The 12,687-nt window shown below is 38.4% G+C and overlaps 1 protein-coding gene across 4 annotated transcripts in view; it reads right to left on the reverse strand.

Annotated features, from left to right (window-relative positions):
* The window catches only part of bclaf3.S (BCLAF1 and THRAP3 family member 3 S homeolog), a 47,111-nt gene that overhangs the window by 29,389 nt on the left and 5,035 nt on the right, over window positions 1-12,687 (reverse strand). The window contains exon 2 of one of the 4 annotated variants that reach the window (XM_018249070.2): window positions 9,076-9,209. The exons of the other annotated variants lie outside the window; for them this stretch is intronic. The gene's annotated coding sequence lies outside the window, so the exon portion shown is untranslated. The remainder of the gene's footprint in view (window positions 1-9,075; window positions 9,210-12,687) is intronic. 4 annotated transcript variants of the gene reach the window in all.

The following is a 12,687-nucleotide window of genomic DNA, read 5'->3' on the forward strand; positions in this document are numbered from 1 at the left end:
AACAAATATAGGATCAAAGGACCCTGCTCACAAGAGCTTGCAGCTTACCCAACAAGCTTACAAATGTCCCAGTTCAATGATACCTGCATTTGTCTGCTGTATTGTGGAAGATAGAACGCATCAATTAAACATTTGCGTGCTTCTGCTAAACGGTTTCACCTGTCAGAAAAAGAAGTACAGGCATGGGATCTGTTATCTGGAAACCAGTTATCCAGAAAGCTCTGTATTACGGAAAGGTTGTCTCCCATAGACTACATTATAATCAAATAATCCATAAAACCCGAGGTCCCAAGTATTTTGGATAACAGGTCCCATACCTGTACATAAACTGACCGACAATAATTAAAGTCCATAGAATTGTTTTGCCTCCAATAATTATTAATTAAGTACAAGGTACTGTTGTATTATTACAGAGAAAAAGGAAATCATTTTTAAAAATGTAAATTATTAGAATAAATATAGTCTGTGGTCGGTCAAATCCAAGCACTTTTAGAGCAGGAATCAGATGAATTCTTAAGGTTGCCATACAAGGGCCGATAAAAGCAGTCAGCAGCTTATTGGCCCGTGTGTGGGGCCCTCAGACGGGCTTCCCCGATATCTAACCAAAAGTCGGCCAGATGTCGATCGGACAGGGTTAAAAATTGTGGCCGAAACGTGGGCATATTGCGGAGAGATTCGCTCATTTGGCGAAATAACTAAACGAGTGGATCGCCACGTCCTTGAAGAAACAAAGCCAAACCATATACTGTATATCACATGACTTTAGACCATACGGCAAGGGAATTCTTTGAATACGCAAATTTGGAAGAACACTATAGACTTCTGTATTTCTGAAAACCCAGTCTGGACGAATACTTAACCCATGGTCTATTCCTTACTGGACAAGGTTGGTGGTTGCTTAATATGCTAGCTGCCAGCAATTTCATATTATTTGACATGGACTGGGAATATACAGCTCAGACTCAGAGACTAGCAATGCAAAAGATTACAAATGGAGAGTCTGCAGCTACGTGTATATGCACAGCCAACAAACAAGGAAGAGACCACTCCAAAACCTCACTCAAGTTCCTCCTTAAAGGAATGCGTATGGTTTTTATCTTGATAATGTACTGAAGATTGATATGCCTATTATCACTTTGCAGCACAAATAACAGCATTGCCCTTAACTTAAATAAAACCTTTATATACGGATAGTAAAGCCTCTTGATTCTCAGGTTGGGCTGGAAATCCTCCTGTCACCTACACATCTGAGTGACAGACAGCTGTATAGACACATCTTTGTACAGACTTTGTATTTATTTGCACATGTCAGTTTTGTCTCTTTTAAGGCTATTGGCATAAGTGTTTCTCTGCTGCATTTCCCAAGACATGCGGAAATGACTAAACACAATGAACTGCAAATATTTTCTCAACATTTCCAGCAGCCATAACCTAATTTGTGCACTACTGTTATTCTTAAAGGAGAACTAAACCCTAAAAATAAATAGGGTTAAAAATGCCTTATTTCACATCCTGAACTTATTGCACCAGCCTAAAGTTTCAGCTTCAGAACAATGATCCAGGACTTCAAACTTGTCACATGGGGTCACCATCTTGGAAAGTGTCTGCAACACTCGCATGCTCAGTGGGCTCTGAGCAGCTGTTGAGAAGCTAAGCTTAGGGGTCGTCACAAATTATCAAGAAGATAATTAGATTGTCTGTAATATAAGATGATGCTACAAGGCTGATTATTAAAGGGATAGTCATTGGAAAACATGCTTTTTTCAAAACACATCAGTTAATAGTTAATAGTGCTGCTCCAAAAGAGCAAACAGATTTTGTTAAATTCAATTTTGAAATCTGACATGGGGCTAGACATATTATCAGTTTCCCAGCTGCCCCCTGTCATGTGACTTGTGCTCTGATAAACTTCAGTCACTCTTTACTGCAAATTGGAGTGATATCACACCCTCCCCCCCAGCAGAATAACAACAGAACAATGGGAAGGTAACGAGATAGCAGCTCCCTAACACAAGATAAAAGCTCCCCAGAACAGCACTCAATATTAAAAGACAAGTTCGACTGATTCAGTTACATTAAGTAGGAGAAATAACAGCCTGCCAGAAAGTAGTTCCATCCTAAAGTGACACAAGTCACATGACTGGGGCAGCTGGGAAACCAACAATATGTCTAGCCCCATGTCAGATTTCAAAATTGAATATAAAAAAATCTGTTTGCTCTTTTGAGAAATGGATTTCAGTGCAGAAGTCTGCTGGAGCAGCACTATTAACTGATGCATATGGAAAAAAACATGTTTTCCCATGACATTATCCCTTTAAATTCTGATGCTAGTTGCACTAGTTTCTGAGCCGACATATAGTAATTATCTGTATTAATTACTAATCAGCCTTATATTGTGACATTTAAATTCTATGTTTACTGTATATTGTGCGTTAGTCCTGTGGAGGAATTTACCCACACATTCCTGCCCCCCTTAGTGGAGTGGACGGTTTCAAAGTGCCCATGAGGCATAGAAACTGTTTCAAGTTACTCCAAGGTTGTGTGACATCAGCAGAGTCGGTTCTTATCAGTTATCACGTATTGTTTATGTATTCTTGTGCCTAGGAGACATATCTCTGAGAGCATCCACAATTAAGCTGGCCATAGATGCAAAGATTTAATCGTACGAATCTCCGTTTTGTACGACTTTCGGCCCTTGGGTGGAGTGTCCCAGCATTTTTCATGAGATTCGATGTCGGTCAGCTACCGATAATATCTCTGCATGTATTGCCGGTATCAGAGGGAGACTGTCACCAGCTTTTGTCAGACATAACTTTCGTATGATTGCCGTCAGGGGCAGAACATCGTCTGATTTGTTCTTTTACTACTTTATTTAATCTAAATGGTTAGTGGCAAGTCGGGAGATGGCACTGAACGATCGTTCGTTCTATCTGAAGGTAAATCTGCATGTCTATGGCCAGCTTAAATCCTTTATTTTTCCCATACCAGTTAATTGCAAAGTGAAATGTACTCCTTATTACTGCCTTGTACTCCCTTACCTCCCTTCCCATAAAGGTTGGTTTACCAGAGGGTATATGTCTGGTCAATCCTTTGTTCTGTCTTCTGTCTCTCTTGAGTACAGGATCCAAGCAGCTTGTGTATGTTTATTATATAAATAATAAACTTTGATAATCTTTCTTCGTCAAGTGATCTCTGTTCTTTGGACTTTCCCCAACAGTCCCTAAGCTCAGTAAGTGAAAGCAGCACAGAGCATGTGCAGTGAATCAACAGAAATGTAGATGGGGAGCTACTGGGGCATCTTTGAGACACAGATCTTCCCCGATAAAGGGCTGTGGTTGTCTTGGGCTGGTACTGAAGCCCAAAACATAACGTATATTTCTAGCCTACTTATTTAGTTAGGCTTTAGTTCTCCTTCAAATCCTTTCCCAGCTACAATGTGCCAAACATTAGATCTATACATTTAGCTACATAGATCCAAATGTCATGATGATTTTCTTTTCAAAAATGTAAGCCCAAATGCTTCTCTTACAAGTGCCAAGAGGTGGAGGGCAACATTTCTGCAAGGAATTTATTGGAGAGACACTTGTTGCCTTAGAGAGCCTAAAAGAACAATTACACTTATTAGATAAAAAGGCTAATTATTGCACAAGTATGAGATCCATTATTCGGAAACCAGCTATCTGAAAAACTCCAAATTACAGGAAGATCATCTCCCATAGACTCCATTTTAATAAAATAATTGACATGTTCCTGTTGTTTTGAAAAAAAAATGTAAATAAAAATACAGGTATGGACCTGTTATCCAGAAAGCTCGGGACATGAGGTTTTCTGGATAACAGATGATTCCGTAATTTGGATCTTTATACCCTAAGGTTAGAACTACACGGGTTTTTGACATCCAATACCTTTCGTTCAGACGCGACGCAGCGCAGGCGTCACGTCGGATGTGCCGAATCTAAGGTAAGTAATAGGAATGTCGGACGTTGTCGCAGCATGCATCAGATACAACAAAACTGTCGGATAAAGACGCAACATGCAGCAATCGCATCAGACAGTCGTGTGGAATGCACGCTGAGACAACATCCGATATTCCTATTACTTACCTTAGATTCGGCGCATCCAACATGACACCTTCTATTCCTTGTGTTGCGTCGGAACGGAAAGTATCGGATGTCAAAAAGCTCATGTTGTTCTACCCTAAGTCTACTAGAAAATCATAAATAAAGCCAATAGGCTTGTTTTGCTTCCAATAAGGATTAATTATATCTGCATTTGGATCAAGTACAAGCTACATTTTATTTATTACAGAGAAAAAGGAAATCATTTTTAAAAATTTGGACTATTTGGATAAAGTGGAGTCTGCGGGAGATTCAGAGCATTCTGAATAACGAGTTCCAGATAACGGATCCCATACCTGTAAAAAAAAAAAAAAAACTTTACATTTTCAAAAATGATTTCCTTTTTCTCTGTAATATTAAAACAGTATCTTGTATGTGATCCCAATTAAAAAATAATTACTCTTTATTGGAGGCAAAACAATTCTACTGGGTTTAACGCTTAGTAGACATAAAGCATGGTGATACAAATCATAGAAAAATCTAGAAAGGTCATGTGTATTTTGGTTAACAGGTCCCATACCGTACTTTATTTACATTGAGTCAACATATTCCTTTGTTCATTAGAGAAATTATACATCCTTCTATAAGCCCCTACACTAGCAAAGCTTGCAATTGAAAGGCCTCTATAGCATACACCATGTATAAGGATATATATTTTAGCAACTAAACAATAGGTGTGCCTGACTAATGATTTGTTTATTGTACAATCTATCATTCAATTTATTTCCATTGGGAGGATAGTTTAATTGGAGCCTTACACATATAGGTTTTTGTAATACATGCATTAGGCACAACAAACTTGTTCTTACCCATTTATACTGCTACGTTAAAATGTGAGCTCCACTTAGGTTTGGTAGTTCTTTTTTTAGTGGAGTATTCTAAATTTGGCTGAACCTAAATGCAAGAATTATGTTTTGCCCTAATTAATCCGAATTAATCCTGAACAATAGGGCACACCTGCGTTTTTCTTATCTGAACTTGTATTTTATTAGAATAATAAACACAGATGATTGGCTGTGTATTGCACAATACACAATTGGCAATTATAATTAATTCTTCCCTGTAACCACCCTTAGATTTACCGACCAAGATATTAGCTTTAATAATATTATTCCTGACACAGGGTAAATATATGATTATAAGTATGGTAAAGTGTTGAATATAAAAGTTTCAGCATAAATAAAACATGCTCATCTAGTTAACACAGCCTACATAATATGTTAAATGGGGCTCATTTATAAAGCACTGGGCAAATTTGCACCTGGGCAGTAACCCATAGCAACCAGTCAGTGATTAGATTTTTCCAGCCAGCCAGGTCCGGACTGAGAATTAAAATAGGCCCTGGCATTTCAGGTACACAGAGGCCCAATCAGCCCACATAGAGGCCCAAATAGCCCCCCACCAGCCCACTAAATACTGACTTTCTATGGCACCTTACAGCAGCCCATCTGGCATTTGCCAGAACCCACAGATTGCCAGTCCGGGCCTGCAGCCAGCTGTAAGGAAAACAATGAAAACAAACATCTGATTGGTTGCTGTGGGTAACTGCCCAGGTGTAAATTTGCCCAATGTTTATAAATGACTCCCACTGTGTCCATGCAGCCTTTCCGTTAATGAGCAAAGTTCTAAGATATTGTTGGACTGGTTTGAGGGTGTTACTAGAGATATTTACTTGTGTGCAATGCACACAGTGTTCCCCTAATGATCCTCACTGGCTGCTGCAGCAATGCCGTAGATTGGTGTTTAATGCTTTTTCTAAAAAAAAAAAAAAAAAAAAAAAAAATAGAAGAAATTATGGCATTTCACTCAGAACAGGGACCAGGTTTTGGGTTTAAAACCATAGGTTAAATGGGAGTTAAGCTGGCCATACACAGGGAGATCCGCTCATTTGGTGATGTCGCCAAACGAGCGGATCTCTTCCCGTTATGCCCACATTGAGGTGGGCGATATCTGGCTGATCCGATCGTGGGCAGATTCAGGGAGATTTAGTCACCTGGCGACTAATCGCCTCTTCTTCGGGGCGACTATATCCTTGAACTCCCTTCCGCCTACTAAAATGAAAAAAATTGCCTGCGGCAATGCACTCGCTGTGCTTCGATTTCCGAAAGTCGCTCGAAGTTTCCTCGTGAGGCAACCTCAGAAATCTAAGCTATGCAAGTGCATTGCCGCAGGCTTTTTCTCATTTAAGCAAGCGGAAGGCAGTTCGGGGACATTGTCGCACCTACAAAAGGGGCTTAGTCGCCAGGCGACAATCTCCACAAATCTGCCCGCGTGCTAAAGCCCTTATACCACTTTTATTATTTTTTTTTTTATTTCTAAAGGGTTGCCCTTCAACATTTTTACTGGCTCACACAGTACAAAAACTTTACCTGTAATTGCAGACTGAGAGAAGCGGATTTGCTCAGTGCCCCTGCTCCATTGATTTGAATCTAATCAGACTGTGTGTGGACACACTGGCTGCGGTCAGCCCAAATACTGACCTCAGTTTCAGCTCCACTGAGTGGGAAGTGTACAGGCAGGCAGGGCTGCTCTTTATCTAAAAAGATAGCTAGTGGGAAATTAGAGGTTTATTTATATGTAGGACTTCTCAGTGGACTGCCGATTAGTTTGTCTTAGCTCATCAGGACCAGGAAATAATATGCGACTTCAGTTTCATTTTCAAATTTTGCCCTGCTTAAAGCAAGAAATAAAAATCTTAGATTTTTATTTGTCATTAAAACAATTCAAAAAAATGTATGTTTAGCACAGGCTCTTTCATGATAAAAAAGGTGGTCCCATAAAAGGGATCATGCAGGGTGTGACAGCACAGATGTAAACACAACAGTCCATGTGAAGTAAACAGACAGGGAGGCTTAAGCAAACAAGTTCACACCACAGTGACAAAGCCATTTCATGGATTAGCTTTAGCAAATGATGGGACAGCATAATTACTAGGCGTGACCTACTTTCTAAGAAGATATGCATTTATGCGTAAAAGTTTAAGCAAACAGTACTATTAACAGTAAAATAAATGTAATATTAGTAAAGTTATAACATATCTTGCTATGTTATCTTAGTAAAGTTATAACATAGTTATATCTTGTCACTTGCCAGCTGTTGTTGCACATCATTGCCAGCACACTCCCTAACAGTTTTAATACACAGCAAAAAGGCGTACAATGTAAAGGCATGGGATCACTGATCCAAAAAGCTCTGCATTACAAGAAGGCCCTCTCTTATAGACTCCATTTTTATCTGTTTTCTCTGTAATAATAAAACAGTATATTGTACTTAATCCCAACTAAGATATAATTAATCCTTATTGGAGACAGAAGATCCTATTGGTTTTAATTCATGTTTAAATAATTTTTTAGTAGACTGAAGAGAAAGACCTCTTATCTGGAAAACTTCGGGACCCAAGCATTCTGGATAATAGGTCATCAGGATCACCACCATACATTTGAGAATAATCTTATAAACCATGAAACAGCGCAAACTACTGAAATATAAAGGCAATCCTATTAACAACTATATATATATATATATATATATATATATATATATATATATATAGATATATATATATATATATATATATATATATATATATATATAGAGATATATATATATATATATATATATATATATATATATATATATATATAGATATATAGATATATATATAGATAGATATATATATAGATATATATATATATATATATATATATATATCTCAAAATGCAAATGATCTGCACAACCTGAAAATAATCCAATGAAAAAATATAAATAATGCAATATGACAGCACTCCAAGTATTTTAAACAAGGTGAGGTGTCAAAAAAGGTAACACACACACACATAAACACGTGTGGGATCTGTAATATACTACATAATCATGTCAACATTAGATAAACCCAATCGTCTGGTTTTGGATCCAATAAGCATTAATTATATCTTAGTAAGGATCAAGTACAAGGTACTGTTTGATTATTACAGAGAAAAAAGAAATCATTTAAGGGTGGTGGCAGACAGGGAACTTCGGGCGACAGGGAACTTGGGGCAACTTCGGAAATCTGAAGTGATCCCGTCTGCGATTCTAGTCTGCGGGAAGGCAGTACAGGGAGATTAGTCACCCGCAGAAGAGGAGAATATTCTGTTTACTTAGACAAAATGGAGTCTCTGGGCGACTGCCCTTCCATAATTCGGAGCTTTATGGATAACGGATTTCAGGCGAAAAGATCCCATACGTGTGTGTGTGTATTTCATATTCTAATAATTTTTTTTAAAATTCAAATTATTTGAATAAAAATCGGGTCTATGGAAGATGGCCTTCCCATAATTTGGAGTTACTGGATTTCGGGATAACAGATCCAATACCTGTAAATATAAATACACACACACACACACACACACACACACACACACACACACACACACACACACACACACACACACACACACACACACACACACACACACACACACACACACACACACACACACACACACACACACACACACACACACACACACACACACACACACACACACACACACACCCTGTTCATGCTGTTGGAAGTCTGGCGAGAGGCCTTTGAGAGCTGTAGACAGACATCGGGCACAATAGACATAAGTTTAGAAAGCATGCTTGAACGCACACATGAGTACAGCTATTATTTATACATATACATACACATACATATACATATACATATCTCAAATAAGTTATTCTATGGCCAGTGACAAAAATGGCTACTTCCTGTGGATTATTCTTTGCAGTCTCTGCGCCACACCTTACGAGAAGCCATAAAGAGTAGACGACAGGGTTTGCAGGCCAACAATCATACAGGTGAATCATAATCATGCCATTATCAATTGTTTGCAATAGCAAGTGATCTGGGACAATATACTTTTCCAGAAATGTTACGGTGACAACTGACAAGAACTACAATTGTGACATATGCCTTAGAAAAACTCACAGACATCTTGTTTCTTTCTGCCCTGATCACAAAAAGGATGATCGCTTCACCTGAATTCACACAGAGAAGGGTTATACAGTACGTGGGTAATGTGACGTCTGCCAGACAGTCTCCTACAAGGGTTCCTTAGAAACCTGTTGACATGATATCTTTTTATGGTCTCTTTTTATGATGAAACAAGCAAAAACAAGCCAGACACAAAAAGATCTGCTTGTCTAGTTAGGTCACTGGGGATGCACCGAACACTGCTTTTGTGTGTTCAGACCAATCCTGGAATCCAGAGTTACGATTTTGACCGAATACTGAACCAAAATCCGAATCTATCAGTGCTGGAAAAGCAGGCACTCCAGTGGAAATACCCAAAGCAGTTCAGCCAGCCTCTTGGATTCAGCCAAAAACTCGAATCTTGCTACAAATCTTTCAGATTTTAGTTGAATCCTGAACTGATTCTGTGCATCCCTAGTGTGTGCACCAAACAAGCAAATCTTTTTTTTTTTCGTTTTAAATGTTTCAGTTTAAAAGTTGTACTATGAGGCATATCCAAAAAGTTTGTTGTGACTCCAGACATTGAAAAAAATACAATAGCGATGAAAATTGGTGAGCCACATAATCATTTTACCAGATAAAAATAAACTAATATTAAATCTAGCAACAAGCAGATCTTAGCCCCTTTAGCCTTTTTGGAGGCTTAAAGTATAAGAATTCAAATTATGGAAAGACCTGGAAAACCACAGGTCCCTGATCATTGTGGATAACAGGTTCGATACCTGTACTTTCTCACAAAACCAGTGCGTTGCCCTATCCATATATATATATATACAGTGGTGTGAAAAACTATTTGCCCCCTTCCTGATTTCTTATTCTTTTGCATGTTTGTCACACAAAATGTTTCTGATCATCAAACACATTTAACTATTAGTCAAAGATAACACAAGTAAACACAAAATGCAGTTTTTAAATGAGGGTTTTTATTATTTAGGGAGAAAAGAAATCCAAACCTGTGTGAAAAAGTAATTGCCCCCTGAACCTAATAACTGGTTGGGCCACCCTTAGCAGCAATAACTGCAATCAAGCGTTTGCGATAACTTGCAATGAGTCTTTTACAGCGCTCTGGAGGAATTTTGGCCCACTCATCTTTGCAGAATTGTTGTAATTCATCTTTATTTGAGGGTTTTCTAGCATGAACCGCCTTTTTAAGGTCATGCCACAACATCTCAATAGGATTCAGGTCAGGACTTTGACTAGGCCTCTCCAAAGTCTTCATTTTGTTTTTCTTCAGCCATTCAGAGGTGGATTTGCTGGTGTGTTTTGGGTCATTGTCCTGCTGCAGCACCCAAGATCGCTTCAGCTTGAGTTGACAAACAGATGGCCGGACATTCTCCTTCAGGATTTTTTGGTAGACAGTAGAATTCATGGTTCCATCTATCACAGCAAGTCTTCCAGGTCCTGAAGCAGCAAAACAACCCCAGACCATCACACTACCACCACCATATTTTACTGTTGGTATGATGTTCTTTTTCTGAAATGCTGTGTTACTTTTACGCCAGATGTAACGGGACGCGCACCTTCCAAAAAGTTCAACTTTTGTCTCGTCGGTCCACAAGGTATTTTCCCAAAAGTCTTGGCAATCATTGAGATGTTTTTTAGCAAAATTGAGACGAGCCTTAATGTTCTTTTTGCTTAAAAGTGGTTTGCGCCTTGGAAATCTGCCATGCAGGCCGTTTTTGCCCAGTCTCTTTCTTATGGTGGAGTTGTGAACACTGACCTTAATTGAGGCAAGTGAGGCCTGCAGTTCTTTAGATGTTGTCCTGGGGTCTTTTGTGGCCTCTCGGATGAGTTGTCTCTGCGCTCTTGGGGTAATTTTGGTCGGCCGGCCACTCCTGGGAAGGTTCACCACTGTTCCATGTTTCTGCCATTTGTGGATAATGGCTCTCACTGTGGTTCCCTGGAGTCCCAAAGCTTTAGAAATGGCTTTATAACCTTTGAAATTGAACTCAGGTGTGATAAACCACAGTTAAGTTATTTTTTAACAAGGGGGGCAATCACTTTTTCACACAGGCCCATGTAGATTTGGAGTTTTTTTTTCCCTTAATAACGTAAACCTTCATTTAAAAACTGCATTTTGTGTTCAATTATGTTATCTTTGACTAATAGTTAACGGTTTTTGATGAGCAGAAACATTTAAGTGTGACAAACATGCAAAAGAATAAGAAATCAGGAAGGGGGCAAATAGTTTTTCACACCACTGTATATGTAGGAACTTCTTTAAAAATAAACACTATTTGAAAAGAGTAGCCAACTCACCATAAGGTTCAGTTCAAAAGAAAGTAAAAGGGGTGGTTTATCTTTAGTATGTTATAGAATGGCTAATTTTAACAAACTTTTCAATTGGCCTTCATTTTTGATTTATAGTTTTCGAATTATTTGCCTTTTTATTCTGACTGTTTCAAGCTGCCTGATGGGGGTCACTGAACCCATCTAAAAACAAATGCTCTGTAATTCCTACAAATTTATAGTACAGGTATGGGATCCATTATCTGGAAAACCTATTATCCAGAAAGTTCCGAATTACGGAAAGGCCGTCTCCCATAGACTCCATTATAATCAAATAATCCAAATTTTTTTTCTATGTAGTAATAAAACAGTAACTTGTACTTGATTCAAACAAATATACAATCAATCCTTATTGGAAGCAAAAACAGCTTATTGGCTTTGTTTAATATTTACATGATTTTAAAGTAGACAATCCATGAAGATCCAAATTACGTAAAAATCTGTTATCCGGAAAACCCCAGGTCCCGAGCATTCTAGATAACAGGTCCCATACCTGTAATTGCTAATTTATTACTCTTTTTTTTTTATTCAGGGCCTCTTCTATTCATATTGCAGTCTCTTATCAATGCATGGTTGGTTGCTGAGGTAATTTGAACCCTAGAAACCCTATTGCTGAAATTGCAAACTGGAGAGCTGCTGAATAAAAAGCTACATAACTCAAATCACAAATAAAAAATTGAAATCAATTGCAAATTGTCTCAGACTATCGCTCCCTACATCATACTAAAAGGTAAAAAGGTGAACAACCCCTTTAAATCCACTGGGGCTCATTTATCAACACTGGGCAAATTTGCCCATGGACAGTTACCTATAGCAATCAAGCAGTGATTAACTTTTAAAGCCAGCTGCAAGTAGAACAATGAATGCAGCAATTTGATAGGTTGCCATGGGTTACTGCCCATGGGCAAATTTGCCCAGTGTTGATAAATTACCCCCACAGAGTTTCGGTACGTGCCTTATATTAAAGGAGAAGGAAAGGTAAAATATAAATACAAATGTGTTGCCCCTCACGTCAACAGCTACTTACAGTAATGCTGCCTACATACGAGTTCTCTTTCAGCTGTATGCAAAGATCAGTTTTAAAAATATTGAATAGTACATGAAATATAGTTGACAACCCTCTGCCATTTGAAAACTGCACAATCTGCACTGCACAATGAGTGCTACAACATCCCGAGTGAAGAGCTGCTTAAAAAACAAAAAAAATAGCTAGAACAAGTGCCCAAACAGACCCAATCTTATCCTGACATTACATAAATCAATTTCGATAGTGGTGCT

This window comes from Xenopus laevis, chromosome 2S (genome assembly GCF_017654675.1).
Source record: "Xenopus laevis strain J_2021 chromosome 2S, Xenopus_laevis_v10.1, whole genome shotgun sequence".
Lineage (NCBI taxonomy): Eukaryota > Metazoa > Chordata > Amphibia > Anura > Pipidae > Xenopus > Xenopus laevis.